This window comes from Budorcas taxicolor, chromosome X (genome assembly GCF_023091745.1).
Source record: "Budorcas taxicolor isolate Tak-1 chromosome X, Takin1.1, whole genome shotgun sequence".
Lineage (NCBI taxonomy): Eukaryota > Metazoa > Chordata > Mammalia > Artiodactyla > Bovidae > Budorcas > Budorcas taxicolor.
In genome coordinates this window covers 97,844,419-97,864,076 of record NC_068935.1, presented here as the reverse complement: position 1 = coordinate 97,864,076, position 19,658 = coordinate 97,844,419, and the positions used below count along the sequence as shown (strand labels likewise).

At 41.2% G+C, this 19,658-nt stretch overlaps 1 pseudogene; it reads left to right on the top strand.

Moving 5' to 3' along the window:
- Nucleotides 1-5,143: 5,143 nt before the first annotated feature.
- Nucleotides 5,144-8,058, top strand: LOC128070233 (ATP-dependent RNA helicase DDX3X-like; annotated as a pseudogene).
- Nucleotides 8,059-19,658: the final 11,600 nt, after the last annotated feature.

The following is a 19,658-nucleotide window of genomic DNA, read 5'->3' as shown; positions in this document are numbered from 1 at the left end:
CCTAAGACTGAGTCTGAAGGAATTCTAAACATTCTAAAACATTGAATAACTAGCCAGAGGAGGGTAAGCTTCTCATGACAATGGCAGTGACTCAGAATACTTGAAGCTTACTCCACATCATGCAATGGGTTTCTATCTATAGCTAGCTAGCTAGCTAGCTGTATTACATGATTTAATTCTTACAACAACCTTGCAGGGTAGGTACTATTAGGGTCATGGATATACAAAGCCCAGTCTCCCAAGTGCTGAGCTCTGAAAGTCCAGCAGTGAAACGAGAGGAGAGCCAAGCAGGAGGTGATATCATCAAAGCTGAAAGAAGAGAGAGTTTGAAGGCAGAAGCTGTCAACAGTGTAAACACTATTGCAAGGTCAATTAGGTTAGACATTAAAAATGTCTCCTGGATTCAAGAATGCAGAAACCGTTAATAAGTTTTGAAAGAGCTGTTTAGGTAGCAGTACTGGGTTGGAACCCAGAGTGGACTGTGCTGAGAATGAGTAGATGACAGCAGGGAGGGAACAAGTACAGACAACTCCGCTGAGAAGTTGGGCTCTGAGGAGCGCACAGGGAAACCAGTGACAGCGGGACCAGGGTGTGGCCAGGATGTCTGACAGGAGGACACAAGAGCAGGCTGGAATCCAGCCAGGCTCTGCATTCTGGCTGATAATGTGGGCCTGGGCCTGTAGCCTGAAGGCAGGGGTGCTTTTTACAATGTGGTCAGCCTCCCTTTCTGCAGTTCCTCTATCTGAAGGGGTACCTTCTGATTCCCATAAGGGAGTTGAAGGTAAAGCTGTGCTAGATGAGGCTGTGACTCAATGCGACTTTAAAGAGGGCCATTTAACTATGCTGAATTCTCACACTGGTGAGAAAAATCTGGCTGAGAGAGTGTGATTGCATTAACAGGAGGGAGAAATGGTGACTGATAGGGGGACCAGGGCCTACTCTATTGTAGCAAAATGAAGAAAAAGCGGGCAGCAGTTTCACTAACTTTTTTGTTCAGCCGCTCAGTGGTGTCTGACTCTTTGTGACCCCATGGACTGCAACATGCCAGGCTTCCCTGTTCTTCACCAACTCCTGGAGCTTGCTCAAACTCTTGTCTATTTAGTTGGTGATGCCATCCAGCCATCTCATCCTCTGTTGTCCCCTTCTCCTCCTGCCTTCAATCTTTCCCAGCATCAGGGTCTTTTCCAATGAATCAGCTCTTCACATCAGGTGGCCAAAGTATTGGAGCTTCAGCTTCACCATCAGTCCTTAGGTGGGATAAAAATCACCTTGTAGAAAAAAACTTTATGGTTTTGTTAATTGCCTGCTGGGGTGACAGACAAGTGACCTTGATGATTCCTAGGGGGGTCTTAGGATCACTGGGTTTTGGTCCTCATGGTTGCCCTTGAGATGTTGCCATCACTGTCTCTGTGACCCTTTTGCTGCCTCCCACCTGTGCCTGGGGCCCAGGAAGGTTTGGGACAGTGCTTCTGATCATCTCTGTAAAAATGAACATGTAGCTACCCCTCCTTGAGTCCTGCTCTTCTTTCATGCATAGCCAGGAAGAACTCACATGCTCTCTGCTGTGGGGCCATAGACTTTTCTCTCTCCTTTCCCCCATGCCCAGCCTAGGGGAGGAGCCCATGGAGCACTGCTGTTTCCTCTGCTTTTCCAAGATGTTTTATCTAAGTTCTCATACTTCTGTATCAACTAGCTTTTGCTGTGTAATAGCTCCCTAAAACTTAGCATCTTAAAATCCACATTATTGTTGCCCATAGCTCTTCCCTGGTGGCTCAGATGGTAAAGAATCTGCCTACAATGCAGGACACCCGGGTTCAATCCCTGGGTCGGGAAGATCCCCTGGAGAAGGGAATGGCTACCCACTCCAGTATTCTTGCCTGGAGAGTTCCATGGACAGAGGAGCCTGGTGGGCTACAGTACATGGGGTCACAAAGAGTTGGACACAACTGAGCAACTAACACTACTACTACGACATAGTATGGGTCAGCTTGGTGGTTCTCCTGATTTAGAAATGGGCCTGGAGCATGTTCAGCCATCCTGCATGGCATGTGGGATCTTAGTTCCCCAACCAGGAGTTGAACCTGGGCCCCTTGCAGTGGAAGCACAGAGTACTAACCACTGGATTGCCAGGGAAGTCCCTGTCACATCTTTGCAAAGCACGCTTCTCAGACCAGCAGCACCCAGGAACTTATTGGAAATGTAGGTGCTCTAGTCCCACTCTAGCCCTAATGAATGAGTTTCTGGTTTTCGGCAAGAACACCTGGTGGTTTATGTGTACACTACGGTTTGAGAAGCACTGATCTAAGATATCCTCCCTCACCTGTGTGGCATTAGCACGCTGGTAGGTCTGGGAGCCTCAGCTGGGATGGCTTACTCTTCGAATCATGTGGCTAGCCCAGGCTTCTTCACACAGTGATCCCAGAGTTTCCAAGGGCAGCAAGAGGGCAATCCCCACGGTGAAAGCATTTTTTCAAGCCTCTGCTCATGTCATATTTGTTAATGTCACCTTGGCCAATGCAAGTCACAGGGCCATCCTAGAGTCAGTGTGGGAAGGCACTACCAAAGGACATGGAATGAGGAGGGGGAGATTTTGTGGTTGTTTTAAAATACCTACCACACTCTCCAGTACCAGAGTTTAGGCTTTTGGAAGGAGACACCAGCGACCTTTTACATTCTGTCTAGCCACATCCCTCCCTACCAGTGAGTGCAGAGCTAACTACTTGATTAAAAAAGGGGAGAAAGGAAAAGTGAAAACATAAAAAGTTATAGATTTAATATTGGAAAATAATATCTTGCAAATGAGAAGAGGGGTACAGAAGTGAGTGGATACATGGGTCTGATAGTTGAAAAGTGAGGTTGTCCAACCTTTTCACTTTCTCTATGAAGTAGGAGGTAAGATCATCTGTTTAGAATGGAGAGGCAGGTGGAGGGCAAGAGGAATAACAGAGTAGACCTCTATCCAGAGAAGGTTTGAAATAGACACAATTAACTTGAGGCTGGAACTGGATGGACATGAAAAACATAGGCTACTGGGGACCATTTAAGGTGATGATTGACTTTATCTTGATGCTAATCTGTCCTTTGGGAGAACTTCTTGCAATACTGTTTGTGGGCACACAGTTCAGTTCAGTTGCTCAGTTGTGTCTGACTCTTTGTGACCCCATGAACTGCAACACGCTAGGGCTACCTGTCCATCACCAACTCCCGGAGTCTACCCAAACCCATGTACACTGTATCGGTGATGCCATCCAACCATCTCATCCTGTGTTGTCCCCTTCTCCTCCTGCCCCCAATCTTTCCCAGCATCAGGGTCTTTTCAAATGAGTCAGCTCTCCACATCAGATGGCCAAAGTATTGAAGTTTCAGCTTCAACATCAGTCCTTCTAATGAACACCCAGGACTGATCTCCGCTAGGATGGACTGGTTGGATTTCCTTGCAGCCCAAGGGACTCTCAAAAGTCTTCTCCAACACCACAGTTCAAAAGCATCAATTCTTCAGCACTCAGCTTTCTTTATAATCCAACTCTCACGTCCATACATGACTACTGGAAAAACCATAGCCTTGACTAGATGGACCTTTGTTGGCAAAGTAATCTCTCTGCTTTTTAATATGCTGTCCAAGTTGGTCATAACTTTCCTTCCAAGGAGCAAGCATCTTTTAATTTCATGGCTGCAATCACCATCCACAGTGATTTTGGAGCCCAGAAAAATAAAGTCAGCCACTGTTTCCACTGTTTCCCCATCTATTTGCCATGACGTGATGGGACCGGATGCCATGATCTTAGTTTTCTGAATGTTGAGCTTTAAGCCACCTTTTTCACTCTCCTCTTTCACTTTCATCAAGAGGCTCTTTAATTCTTCACTTTCTGCCATAAGGGATGTGTCATCTGCATATCTGAGGTTATTGATATTTCTCCCGGCAATCTTGATTCCAGCTTGTGCTTCCTCCAGCCCAGCATTTCTCATGATGTACTCTGCATATAAGTTAAATAAGCAGTGTGACAATATACAGCCTTGATGTATTCCTTTTTTCTATTTGGAACCAGTCTATTGTTCCATATCATGGAAAGGACAAAAGCTGGGTTTGTTGCTAAGTGAATAATGAAAAGATACAGGGCCAGAAACTTTAGATTATTGGTATAAATGTTATAAAAAATAATGATCTGGGAGTCTCTTAGCTGAATATGAAAAATTAAGAAAGTGGGGGTAGTGGTCAATGAAATTGGAAAATAGGTTTTAAACCAGTGTCTGAAAGGAAACGGAATTGTGGGCAAGAACAGGATGCTTGAGCTAGTGATTTCAGAGGTGGAGTCATTTCTGTGATGAAAAAGCCCACAGCAGAATATCTTTGGAGATGTTCTCACTTTTCCTCTCACCTCCAGTCTGCACACCTTCCCCTGGTGGAGATGAGTAGTTCTGCTTTCCTTCCTCGTTAATCTTAAAACATTTGGAGAAGAGGGAGTGTTCAGTATCCTCCTGAAACAGGGTAAAAATTAGCCTTCTTAGTTCCTTTTTGGATTTCAGGCCCTCAACGCTTAATCTGCCTCTTGGACTTCCTGCCACTTTTTCATTCATCCTTGAGTACATGTTCCTCCTTATGGGTTCTGTTAAACACCGAGCTCCTGATAAATTCCACCATCCTGCCACTCAGGTTCTATAAATGTATTTTGTTCACGTGTGTCAAAATAGGCTAGGTTATGCTATGTGCTAACAAAGGACCCCAAAATCTCAGGCACTAAAACTTCTCTTCATTTTACAAATGAGTAAACTGAGGAACACAAGGGTAATGATAGCAATATAAAACATGTGATTGGGCACTGGGATGACCCAGAGGGATGGTATGGGGAGGGAGGAGGGAGGGGGTTTCAGGATGGGGACACATGTATACCTGTGGTGGATTCATGTTGATGTATGGCAAAACCAATAAAATATTGTAAGGTAATTGACCTCCAGTTAAAATAAATAAATTTATGTTAGAAAAAAAAGCAAAAGAAAAAAAATGTGATTGGCATGCTCCATATTTTTCAAAAATAGCTCCGAGTCACTGATTTATATACTCTGTCAAAACAAAAGCATCATTAGAGCCACAGTTCTCCTGTGAGAGGGCCTTCGTGTTGAACCCAACACATTAGCTCAGCAGCGGAAGACTCCAAGTTCTCCATACTCTTCAGGGATGAGTCGTGTGGCAGTGGAAAATGCACTTGGGCTAGACCAGCAGTTTGCTGGCCTAGACCCAAACTCATCAGATAATCAGAATGGAGGAAGTATAGCCAGCAAAGGGTGCTATATTTCTCCTCACCTAAGGACCAGAGAAGCTACTAAAGGATTCTATGATAAAGACAGTTCAGGGTGGAGTTCTAGTAAAGATAAGGAAGCATACAGCAGTTTTGGTTCATACAGTGATTCAAGAGGGAAGTCTAATTTCTTCAGTGATCGTGGAAGTGGATCAAGGGGAAGGTTTGGTGACTGTGGATGAAGTGACTATGACAATTTTGGCAGTCGTGGTGGCAGAGGTGGCTTTGGCAAATATAAGCATGGAAATAGTCGCTGGTGTGACAAATCCAATGAAGATGATTGGTCAAAGCCACTCCCACCAAATGAATGCTTGGAACAAGAACTTTTCTTGTCGGGAGCCGCGTTAGGCATTACTGACAAAATGGAGGCACAGCCCCCAGCCCCCTCTCCTCATTCCGCAGGCATGGATCCCAGGATGAAGGAGTTAGGCTTTGTAATTCTGACTTGTCTTTTCCTCTCCTCGGCTGAATTGACTGAAAAGGAATATTAAGGTGCTTATTGTTCTTGAGAGGAGCATGAGAAGGCACAAAGCCTTCTGCAGCATTGCTCAGAAAATAATTCATAAAGTTAATCATTGACATTTGTTCAAGGACTTCTACAAAAGAGTGTTCCAGGATAAGCACATAGGCTTCAGCTTGAGGCCATGGGAGGGATTGATATCTGAAGCCTATTTGTGAGGAGAATGTTTATGACAAAGGAGTTCATTGAATTTAGGGCTTAGAAATAATTAAAATAGTTAGAAGTTAAAGATTTATGGAATATTGTAAAGTTAGCATATTTTACTATAGCTTATAGAAGTTAGGAATTTTTAGAGACACTATAGCTAGAAGCCTTTCTGAGAGATAGTGAGCTCAGGATGTTAGGGGCAAACAGGATTTAGGAAGATAAATGGTAAACTGAGGAATGTATAATGAGTTACAATGTAATCACAAGTTAACTATAAGACACATTAGAGGAGGTAGATAATAGATGGTAAAGCTGATTCTGAGAGAATCGCTGAAGCAGGAACTCTGAAGAGTAACAATGATTTATGGAGATAATAAATCTGGGTGAGGGGGAACTGAAAATGTCAAACCTCTGACCTAATGTTTTTGTATAAGTATAAAAGAGAATCTTAAACTTGGAATAAACAGGCAGTCCAAAAGAAAAATGAGAGGCTGTCTCATCGCCGACACCATTTGCCTCTTCAAGTTGAATCCCTGGCTGCTGGAGTTGGACTCCGGCATTTTCTGGAGGCAACACTGGGGTTAACTTTGAAAAGTATGAGGACATTCCAGTTGAAGCAACAGGCAACAAAGGTCCTTCACACAGTGAAAGTTTCAGTGATGTTAGATGGGAGTAATTATTATGGGAAACATTGAGCTTACTTGTTATACTCACCCAACTCCAGTGCAAAAGCATGCTATTTCTATTATCAAAGAGAAGAGTGACTTGATGGTCTGTGCCCAAACAGGGTCTGGGAAAACTGCAGCATTTCTCTTGCCCATCTTGAGTCAGATTTATTTTGTGGGTCCAGGCCAGGCTCTGAGGGCCATGAAGGAAAATGGAAGATATGGGTGCTGCACACAATACCCAATCTCTTTGGTGTTAGCACCAACTAGAGAATTGGCTGTACAGATCTATGAGGAAGCCAGGATATTTTCATACCAATCTAGAGTTTGTCCTTGTGTGGTTTATGGTGGTGCTGATATTGGCTAGCAAATTTTAGACTTAGAACATGGATGCCATTTGTTAGTTCCCACTCTAGGACGTCTAGTGGATATGATGGAAAGAGGGAAAATTTGATTAGACTTCTGCAAATACTTGGTGTTAGGTGAAGTTGATCAGATGTCGGATATGGGGTTTGAACCTCGAATACATAGAATCATTGAACAAGATATTATGCCACCAAAGGGAGTTCACCACACTATGATGTTTAGTGCTACCTTCCCTAAGGAAATACAGATGCGTGGGAATGATTTCTTGAATAAATATATATTTTTGGCCATAGGAAGTGTTGACTCTTCCTCTGAAAACATCACACAGAAAGTAGTTTGTGTGGAAGAGTCAGACAAGCAGTCATTTCTGCTTGACCTTCTAAATGCAACAGGCAAAGGTTCACTGACCTTAGTGTTTGTGGAGACCAAAAAGGGTGCAGATTCTCTAGAGGATTTCTTATACCATGAAGGATATGCTTGTACCTGTATCCATGCAGACCAATCTCAGAGAGATAGAGAAGAGGCCCTTTACCAGTTCTGCTTAGGGAAAAACCTGATTCTCATGGCTACAACAGTAGCAGCAAGAGGACTGGACATATCAAACGTGAAACACATTATCAATTTTGACTTGCCAAGTGATATTGAAGAATATGTACATTGCATTGGCTGTATAGGATGTGTAGGATACCTTGGCCTTGCCACCTCATTCTTTAATGAGAGGAACATAAATATTACCAAGGATTTGTTGTATCTTCTTGTTGAAGCTAAACAGGAAGTGCCATTTTGGTTACAAAACATGGCTTATGAACACCACTACAAGGGTAGCAGTCGTGGATGATCCAAAAGTAATAGATTCAGTGGAAGATTTGGTGCCAGAGACTATCGACAGAGTAATGGTGACAGCAGTTCCAGCTTCAGCAGCAGCCGCGCCAGCAGCAACCGCAGTGATGGAGGCGGCCATGGAAGGAGCAGAGGGTTTGGTGGAGGTGGCTGTGGAGGCCTTTACAACAGTGATGAATATGGAGGAAATTATAACTCCCAGGGGGTTGACTGGTGGGGTAACTGAACCTGCTTTGCAGTAGGTCACCCTGCCAAACAAACTAATATGGAAACCACATGTAACTTAGCCAGACTACACCTTGTATAGCTTCAAGAAATTGCAGTACATTACCAGCTGAGATTCTCCAATGAATTCTTTTTAAGGGAGCTCAAGGTCACATGGAGAGTCAAAAGGAATAATCAGCAGCCCTATTCATAAGGTGGTTTGAAGACTTCATTGCTGTAGTTTGGATTAACTCCCCTCCCAACCCCCATCCCAAACTGCATTTATAATTTGTGACTGAGGATCATTTGTTTGTTAATGTACTGTGCCTTTAACTTTATACAACTTTTTATTTTGATGTCCTGTTGGCTCAGTAATGCTTAAGATATCAATTGTTTTTGACAAAATAAATTTAATGAACTTGGGCTAAAATCAAACCTTGGCACACAGGTGTGATGCAACAGGAATCATCGATTCATTCATAAATATTATAAGGAAAGAACCTATGCAGTAGCCTGCATTAGGGCTTTTGGATATTTGCAGATTGGGGGGAAACAAACAACAAATGTCTTTGAAGCATATTAATGGAATTAGTTTCTAATGTCGCGAACTATATTAAGTTAAGGTTTTGATTTCTTCACTCTATCCTGGATAGGTATTTAGAACCCGATAGTCTTTAAACAAGCCATTCCAGTCACGATGAGGTGATGTATGAATACATGCATACATTCAAAGCACTGTTTTCAAATTTAATGCAAGTAAATGCAGCAATTCCTCTTTCAGTGTTTAGGCAGATCATTAATTATGAGCTAGCCAAATGTGGGCATAATATTACAGGGAAAGTTTAAAGGTCTGATAACTTGAGATAGGGTTTTAGGAGAATTCATCTACTTAAGACTTTTAAAATGCCTGCCATAAGTGAAATTGAGATGGTAGAATGGCTGACTGCAGCAATGACCAGCCCTTGTCAGGGCCCTGGATGATTTTTGGTCTAATAACGCATACTAGTGTTGATGTCTTTTGGTCAAGAGGGTATGAACAGGAAGAATTAAATTCAGCAGGCTTTCTTTTAAATGCTGATTCATATTACTCTGTTCAAGCTGTGTTGAGATGTTAAACTGGCTTACTATAGAATTTGTAAACACAGCTCCAGAAGAGTAACAAACTGAAGTCTTTGAGATCACACAGGTTAGAAATATGTACATAACTGCACAAGGTGTCAATTCTGCTACACAGTTCAGTTTTAGTCAGTTTTAGTTGCATGGGTTTCCATTGTATTTATAGTCTGTTTATGCTAAATCTGGCCAAAGATGAGCATTGTCCACCACTAAAGTGCCTCTGCCACTTTTGAATTCTGTGCTAATTTTGTGGCCAGAATGCGGTGATCAAAATGCTCAATCTTTTTACAGTGGCATAGGAAGATGGCGAAAATTTCCTAAAGTGCAATAGATTTTCAAGTGTATTGTGCCTTGTTCTAAAACTTTCATTAAGTAGGTGCACTTGACAGTATTGAGGTCATTTGTTATGGTGCTATTTCAATTAGTCTTAGGTTTAGGTCCTTGCACATTTTGCCCATAACTTTTTACAAAGTACTTCTTTTATTGCACATTCAGATAATTACATATATATATATATATATATATATATATATATATGTCTTGTATGCATGTCCTTATACTTCCAATCTTCTTTTGTCTCTTGGGGATTGTTGAACACAGCTTGTCTAGGAAGGGGATGGGACTAGATTCTAAAATCTATTTGGGACCATGGGAATGATAGTTGGGAAGAAAACTATTTGCACGTGACAGATTTCTACGTACTTTTTGCTGCAACCCACTCCAGTATTCTTGCCTGGAGAATCCCAGGGACAGAGGAGCCTGTGGGCTGCCGTCTATGGGGTCGCATAGAGTTGGACACGACTGAAGCGACTTAGCAGTAGTAGCAGTAGCATCATGTTATATTTATTGAACATTTTGACAAATACTTATTTTTGTAAGCTTAAAAGTGATTCTTTGAAAGTTTAAAAAGAAACTTCACCAAAAGACAGTACAAAAACACTGGCACTTGAAGGTTGAATGTCACTGTATGCATGGAGTTATATATTTCAGGGTAGTGTGAGCTTTTAATGTTCAGTTCAGTTCAGTTCAGTCACTCAGTTGTGTTCGACTTTTGTGACCCCATGAATCACAGCACGCCAGGCCTCCCTGTCCATCACCAACTCCCGGAGTTCACTCAGACTCATGTCCATTGAGTCAGTGATGACATCCAGCCATCTCATCCTCTGTCGCCCCCTTCTCCTCCTGCCCCCAATCCCTCCCAGCATCAGAGTCTTTTCCAATGAGTCAACTCTTCGCATGAGGTGGCCAAAGTACTGGAGTTTCAGCTTTAGCGTCATTCCTTCCAAAGAAATCCCAGGGCTGATCTCCTTCAGAATGGACTGGTTGGATCTCCTTGCAGTCCAAGGGACTCTCAAGAGTCTTCTCCAACACCACAGTTCAAAAGCATCAATTCTTTGGCACTCAGCCTTCATCACAGTCCAACTCTGACATCCATACATGACCTCATGAAAAACCATAGCCTTGACTAGACAGACCTTAGTCGGCAAAGTAATGTCTCTGCTTTTGAATATGCTTTCTAGGTTGGTCATAACTATCCTTCCAAGGAGTAAGCGTCTTTTAATTTCATGGCTGCAGTCACCATCTGCAGTGATTTTGAAGCCCCAAAAAATAAAGTCTGACGCTGTTTCCCCATCTATTTCCCATGAAGTGATGGGACTGGATGCCATGATCTTCGTTTTCTGAATGTTGAGCTTTAAGCCAACTTTTTCACTCTCCAATTTCACTTTCATCAAGAGGCTTTTTCGTTCCTCTTCACTTTCTGCCATAAGGATGGTGTAACCTCCCTCATGGCAGATGCATAACCTCATCTGCATATCTGAAGTTATTGATATTTCTCCCGGTAATCTTGATTCCAGCTTGTGTTTCTTCCAGTCCAGCCTTTCTCATGATATACACTGCATATAAGTTAAATAAGCAGGGTGACAATATATAGCCTTGACGTACTCCTTTTCCTATTTGAAACCAGTCTGTTGTTCCATGTCCAGTTCTAACCGTTGCTTCCTGACCTGCATACAGATTTTTCAAGAGGCAGGTCATGTGGTCTGGTATTCCCATCTCTTTCAGAATTTTCCACAGTTTATTGTGATCCACACAGTCAAAGGCTTTGGCATAGTCAATAAAGCAGAAATAGATGCTTTTCTGGAACTCTCTTGCTTTTTCCATGATCCAGCGGATGTTGGCAATTTAATCTCTGGTTCCTCTGCCTTTTCTAAAACCAGCGTGAACATCAGGAAGTTCACGGTTCACGTATTCCTGAAGCCTGGCTTGGAGAATTTTGAGCATTACTTTACTAGCATGTGAGATGAGTGCAATTGTGCAGTAGTTTGAGCATTCTTTGGCATTGCCTTTCTTTGGAATTGGAATGAAAACTGACCTTTTCCAGTCCTGTGGCCACTGCTGAGTTTTCCAAATTTGCTGGCATATGGAGTGCAGCACTTTCACAGCATCATCTTTTAGGATTTGAAAGAGCTCTACTGGAATTCCATCACCTCCACTAGCTTTGTTCGTAGTGATGCTTTCTAAGGCCCACTTGACTTCACATTTCAGGATGTCTGGCTCTGGGTGAGTGATCACACCATCGTGATTATCTGGGTCATGAAGATCTTTTTTGTACAGTTCTTCTGTGTATTCTTGCCACCTCGATAAGTTATATTAAACTCTTAAGTCAAATTAAGCAGACCTGGCATTGGCAGTGTAGCCATAACTTTCTGATGTTAGTAAAAACAAAATTGGTGACTTTAAATTAAATCATTCCAACGTTTTGATACACTTTTCTTAAAATATTAATGAAACACTTCTAAACACTGATATGAAGTGTCCATATTCAAATACTGTGTGTTTTGTTTCGTTGTATTTTTGTGTTTTTTGTTTTGTTTTGTTTTGTTTTTTTTTTTTGGTGGATTTCTTGATCATTGCAATCTGGAAACTACCAGGGTCCAGCCCCTGTTGGATCCAGGGTATGCGAAGCATGGACAGTGAGGTGAGGGAGATATATAGATTTTGGGAGAGATAGGAAAGAATTTGAAGTTAAGAGAATAGAGGAGAGAAAGAGGCTTATATTCCTTGCTTTACACAGAAAGTCAACAAAGTCTCAAGACAAGAGACTTGCACCGTTTACGTAGGCCACAGGCGCCCTCTCAGTCTCCTGAAGGAGTGAAGATGCAGAGAGCCTTCCTGGTCAGGTCTTACAAGCCCAGGCAAAAAAAAAAGTGAATGCAGAGAGCCTCTGTGCTCCAAGGGATCAGCCTGAAAAGGAGAGTAAGAGAGAGAGAGAGAGAGAGAGAATTGAAAGAAAGAATGACACAGGGGAACCAGACTTTTGTGGAACTGGTCCTGGTCCTGGTCTGTCTCTTTATCTTTCAGGGAAGCTTTTATTTACTTTAAGTTGTACATAGAGATAAATGTAAGAAACAGAGTCAGGCAGGTTCAGCTGCTCTGACGCTTATCTAAAGACAGAGTGTTCTTTGCATACCTTTGTTCTTACAAGGGTCTTACGTTTGTTTACAATATCCTCTGGTCTGGAGACCGATTAACATTTTATGGCCCCATCTTTCTTTCTATTGATAAAGGTTAGTCAATCAGAAAACTTGTTTTCCCTTAAGATCTACTTAGTCTTAAGATAGTGATAAAGTTACATTCTTAGATACCAAGGATACAACTATTTATAACAAAGAAAGAGGAGTACTGTGATTTATAACAAAGAGAAAATTCATTAACTCAAAAGTCTAGTATTGCTAACATCAAAACTACTATATTTCTTTCCCTACATTCCAATTACATTGATTAACATACTCCCAGGTGCCTAAGGATATGGAGGCCTGGCGGCAATCATTAACTCAGCAATGAAACCCTTCACCAACATGATTTTTATCTTTAGAAAAACCCTATGCTAACTAAGACTTTCAAAATACTCCAAACTCTCTGTGCTATTTATGGTTGAGAGGTTGTAAACAATTATGTGCATAGTAGCAGGAGTGTGAATAAACCTGTCACACAAGCTAGAGTGCCAGCAGAGAGGTTTGAGCTGACACACTCCTTTTATATGCAGGAGACTATTAACTGGAGCTCTAAGTTAATTTTCCAGAGAAAGGTGGTTGGGGATAGCCCCTGTTAATGTCATAAGAGTGTGGTATAACAGACAGATTTTGGTTTTGGGGGTAGATGGTCGAGCAGATCTAGGGGACCCCTTGAGTCTTGATCCACCTTGCCCATCAGGCCTCTTCCGCATGACCTTGTCATGGATGGGGTCGGGGAGTCCCTTGAGTCCTGACCTGCTTTTGCCCATCAGGCCTTTTCCTCATGACCTTTGCCATGGGTGGGATCTCCTGTGCTGGCTCCCGGCAGGAAACACGTGGTTATCTTTGTTGTATTGGCATAATCAGTGACTTGTACATTCAGTGATAGCATTTGAGCAAGTTTTATCAGCAAGCAGTATTTTTAGTTAATAAACAAGGTTTCAAAAATCATGTAAGAATGGATTTAAACTTGCTGAATGTGAAGATTGAACTTCAGGTCACTGTAGCTTTAGTAATTGCTTATTGTATTAGTTTAGATGCTAGCGCTGCATATGCTGTGCATATTCTGATTTTATTAAAATAAAAGTTGAACCGCACAGTAAAAAAAACAGAAACAAAAAACAAACAAACAAACAAAGCATCATAAACTTGTAATTAATTTAGGCCACATCCTACCTCTCTTGCTTTTTACCTGAGCCTTCAACTGGCGTTCATTCAGGTGGCTATGGTTAACTCAGAATTAGTGTTTTAGTTCTCATTATATGTTTTTTGGATGAATTGAGCTCTATTTATGTCAAAAGTTAATTTTCACCATCAGTATATATCAATTTTCCTAGAAGGCTTATAATAGAAATTTTGAAAAGTTCCAGATTCTATACTGGATTCTATACTTGCACCTATGAAATACATGAAAGGACAATGAATGTTTTCAGAAAAGAAAATTGCTGGAGACGGAATGAAACACCAACACTGCAGAGTGGTTTGAATCTTTGTATTTTAACACTCGCTTCTTACAGCTGCTTTATTTTATATCCCTTGCACAACAACCTACAGGGCAAGTTGCCAAGCACTATGATTCAGAGACTATACAGTGCGCAGGCGCAGGGCAAGATAACCTTTACCTTGACTTATTTACTGCAGCTAAGACTTTGTTTGGGGGAACTTCCTTATCAACTTAGAATCCGTTTTGTCCCTGGGTCTGTTCCTTTTGAGGAATCAGAGAAACATCCTTGTGTGCAAGAAATGTTCTTTTCCCACTGGAACAAACAGAGGATTCTTAGCTGAACATCTCGTTTGCAAGAATGTTCAGCTCTGGTTGAGAGTCTCGTTTGCAAGCACTTCTCAACCTTCCTTATACCTAGTTCCCTACACTGGGCAGAACATCTCGTTTGCAAGAATGTTCAGCCCTGGTTGAGAGTCTCGTTTGCAAGCACTTTTCAACCTTCCTTAGATCTTGTTCCCTACATCTCCCCCTTTCTTTTCTTGCAGATGCTGAATAAGCGCTTGAATATGCAAAGCTGCTTCTTTCAATTGTTTCCCTTTTCGCCAGCGCCGGTAGACTATAAAAGCAATAAAACATAAAGCAACAATTAACAAAGTATTCACAAAGGATGTTGTTAACAATGTAGATACATGCCCTAAAGGATTAAGGTTATCTAATCCTTCTTGAAGACTCTTCAGTATATCAGAACCAAGAATATCAGGCAGCGTCTTACTAAAAGTTGACAATATAGTTTGTTTCAATTCCATAGTTTCAGCAGTTAAATTCTGGTGTCCCACTAAAGACCTTTTCACCTTTTCCCAACCCTCACTCATATTAAAGGGAACAGGGGTTACACATAGGTGAGATGAGTTCCAATCACATTTTAACACACTCTTTGTAGCTAACACAGTCACTTGATCTCCTAACCAGGAAACAGTGTGCTGTGAATTCAATACATCAGTAGCCAATTGAGCGTCCAAATCATGCTGTTGTTGCCACAATAAATGAGCATCCTTATACCACTCCCTGACAAAATCAGCAGTCTGTATACCCTGACGCAAAGCAAGACCTGTTACAGTTGCTGTTGCTGTTACTGAAGCCACGGCGAGAATTGATGTGATGACAATGCCAAGCATTCTTCGAGATCGATGGAGAAGAGTTTGTACAGCATTCACAAGATGAGTGACAGCAAAAGAGTCCGACCAAGGTCGAGTAAGAGTAACAGACAACCAAAGTTCAGTCCGTGCTTTCACAATGACCAAAGAGTAATTACTGGAGTGGACCATCTTGTTTTCAACATTTTTCCACCAGGAACGATTTATACATTGAGTCAAGTTACAATCAGAACATGATATAACTCCCAAAATTTCATTCCAAATCCATTGCCCATACAGTAAAGAATAAGGAAATTTTACACATGCTATAGCAGAGTAAGATTTATTAATATGCAAATGAACTTGAAATGGCCCCTTAGGATCATTAATATTTAAAGTAAAATATCCTGTCTATATAGTAAGGTTACCTGACACTGCCCATGATTATACACTGGAATAGTAAAAGCAAATTTATTTCTATCTTTTATTTGCAAAGGAATAGTAAAAAAAGCAATCCTTCAAATCCAAAACCATCAAAGACCAATTTTGTGGAATCAAGGCAGGAGAAGGGAGACCTAATTGCAAAGCTCCCATAGGTTCTATACATTTGTTAACTTTTTTTAAATCAGTCAACATTTTCCATTTACCAGATTTTTTCTTAATGACAAAAACAGGAGAATTCCAAGGAGACGTGGAAGGTTCAATATGGCCAGATTGAAGCTGTTCTTCTACTAATTGTTCTAAAGCCTCGAGCTTCACTTTTGGAAGAGGCCACTGCTCAACCCATTTAGGGACATCAGTTAACCATTTCAATGGGAGAGCTCAAAGAATCTGAGCAGTGGCTACAAGTTTTCTGATGAGATGGTGAGCATTGTTCCTAAAGAAAATAAAAGATCCCTTCCCCAGATATTAATAGGTATATTAACAATGTAAAAAGAAATAAATACTTTCTTTCCATTAGACAATTGGCATGACAAAGGTTGAGCGCCTCTCCACACATCTGCTATTGATCCTAAGCCTGTTAAAACAAGAGGAATTTTTTCTTTTTTCCAGTCATTAGGCCACTGCTGGAGAGAAATAACCAAAACATCTGCTCCTGTATCCACTAATCCTTCAAACTGTTTACCTTCAATAATCAGTGACATTAAAGGACGAGAGTCATTAATAAGCATTTCCCAAAATATACTTTTTCCCCTACTTCCAAAACCACCGACTCTCTCTCCCTACCTCAGCCTTGTCAGCAGCTACTGGAAATAGGGATGCGTAAGGTGGTGCAGAAGGGTTAACAGCCTTGGAAGTTCGTTTTCTATTTAATAAAACCTTCCAAAAGGCAGTAGTCATTGCCTCTACGGAATCTGAATCCTCCCCAGAACTCACATCTCTATCTGTCTCGATGGATGAATCTTTACTATCATCTGGGGGTTTGGGCGGAGGCCGCGGTGAGGCCCCCTTCTTAAGATAACATGAGGCGGCCTCACTGTCAGCAGCCATTAATTTTAAAGCCTGCATTGTAGCGCTACATAGAGTCCACAGCCTTAAAGGAATCACATTTCCTTTTTGATGCTGCCTTCTTAACTCCTTCTGCACCACTTTCCATTCCTTCAAATTCAGCTGTACTTCTGTTTGATATTGAAACCAATAGCAATGCTGCTCTATAAGATAGAACAACTCACTCAAGCGGCGAGTAGACGTTTTAATTCCTATAGAATGCAGGAGCCCCTTAACCAGCTCCATATATTGTGACTTTAAAGACGGGGAATTCCCCATAATTTTTTTTTCTCTCGAAAGTCCCCCTTTCAGCGTTTTGTCCCGGGGTGCTCACCCTTTCGGATTTTTTTCTTTTCTCTTTTTCTCTATTTCCCGAAAGTCCCCCTTTCAGCGTTTTGCCCCGGGGTGCTTACCCTTTCGGTTCCTTTGTGCCCTGTGCTGGGCGCCAGATGCTGGCAACGAAATGAAACACCACACTGCAGAGTGGTTTGAATCTTTGTATTTTAACACTCGCTTCTTACAGCTGCTTTATTTTATATCCCTTGCACAACAACCTACAGGGCAAGTTGCCAAGCACTATGATTCAGAGACTATACAGTGCGCAGGCGCAGGGCAAGATAACCTTTACCTTGACTTATTTACTGCAGCTAAGACTTTGTTTGGGGGAACTTCCTTATCAACTTAGAATCCGTTTTGTCCCTGGGTCTGTTCCTTTTGAGGAATCAGAGAAACATCCTTGTGTGCAAGAAATGTTCTTTTCCCACTGGAACAAACAGAGGATTCTTAGCTGAACATCTCGTTTGCAAGAATGTTCAGCTCTGGTTGAGAGTCTCGTTTGCAAGCACTTTTCAACCTTCCTTATACCTTGTTCCCTACAGAAAATGATCTAGCTCTGGTCACTGTGGAAAATGGGAGTAAGTACACATGAGCTTAGAGCCAGATTATAGTCTGAGCTGTCCCTACAGGGCCCACAGCAGGTCCAAAGATCATGCTAGAGGCGTTGAAGAGCCTCCTGGGGAGGGGGAGGTGGACTGTGGCTCACAGCAGAGGCAAGGACAGAGAGACTTGAGACCCTAAGAAAAGTTATTATTTTTATGGCTTGATTTTTTCTGTTATTTGTGGTTTTCTTCCACCTTTGTTGTACTTATTGCTTTTATTATTTTTTATTTAGTCTTTTGAGATTTATTTTTATCATACTTTTTATTTTTATACTTGGTTTTCTGTTGTTCTGTGTTTCTTCTCCTTTTATAAATATAGATATAGTTTTATTATATATATATATATATGCATAATTTTATTATAGTTTATTTTTTATATATATAGTTTTGGGCTTCCCAGGTGGCACTAGTGGTAAAGAACCCACCTGCTGATGCAAGAGATGGAAGAGACTCAGATTCGATCCCTGAGTCGGCAAGATTCCCTGGAGGACATAGCAACTGACTCCAGTATTCTTGCCTGGAGAATCCCATGGCCAGAAGAGCCTGGCAGGCTACAGTCCATGGGGTCACAAAGAGTAGGAGATGACTGAAGTGACTGAGCATACACACACGCCTATATAGTATTATTATAGCTCTATTTTAAATTTGCTTTTATGTTCTGATTTTTTCTTTCTTTTCAATCGTTTTTGTCTGATTTGTTTTCTTGGCTTTATTCTTTATTTGGCACTCTGGTTTTCTGTTTTGAGTTTTTATTAGTTTTGTTTATAATTGATTTAGTTTTTGGTTTCTTCTGTTTGTCTTGTTTTCTTGCTTTTGTTTTTGAGTTCTATATTTGTTTCCTGTGTGTGTATGTGTGTATTTTTTAATCTTGTTTTTGTTTGATTTTACTTTTACCATTTGCCTGTCATTTTTTCTTTTATCTCCCTAGTGCTGTGATGAGTGACATTTGGGGTCTTGGTTCCCTGACCTGAAATCAGGCCTGAGTGTCTAGGGTTATAGCACTGAACCCTGAATACTGGACAGCAAGATGATTCCTGGCCCCAGGGAATATTTATCAGTGATAGCTCCCACAAACACCATCATCTGAATCCATGACCTGGCTCCACCCAACTGCCTAAAACAAACAGTGATGGATAGCTCATGCCAAGAAAAAGCAGGACAGGAACACAAACCCAACCATCAGCAGACAGGCTGACTAAAGTCAAAGTAAGCTAACAGATACCCCAAATATACAGCCTGACATGGACCTGCCTATCAGAGGAAAAAGACTCAACTCCACCCACCAGAAAGTAGGCACCAGTCCCTTCCATAACAAAGTCTACACAAGTCACAAACCAACCTCATCCACCTGGATTAGAGACCAGAAGCCAGAAGAACTATGACCATGAAGCCTGGGGAAAGGAGACCTGAAGCATAAGAAGGTAGACAAAGTGAAAATATAGAAAGATATCATGTGGACAAAGAATCAAGGTAAAAAATGATAAGACCAAGTAAAGAAAGAGGAATTAGGTAATCTGCCTGAAAAATAATTCAAGAGTAATCATAGTATAGATGATCCAAAATCTCAGATATAGAATGGAGAAAATGCAAAGAACAAAAATAAAGAGAAAAGACATAAAATTACCTAGGATAAGTGAAGAACAAAGAGTGATGAACAACATAATAACTGAAATTAAAAATATACTAGAAGGAACCAATAGCCGAATAAATGAGGCACAAGAACACATAAGTAAGTTGAAAGAGAGAATGGTGGAAATAACTACCAAGGAGCAGAATAAAGAAAAAATCATGAAAAGAAATGAGGATATTCTCAGAGACTTTTGAGACAACACTTAAGTCACCAAGTTTTGAACTATAGGAATACTAGGAAAAGAAGAGAAATAGAAGGGTCTGAGAAAATATTTGAAGAGACTATAGCTGAAAACTTGCCTAACATGGGAAAGGAAGTTGTCAAGTTCATAAAATGCAAAGTGACCATATAGGATAAA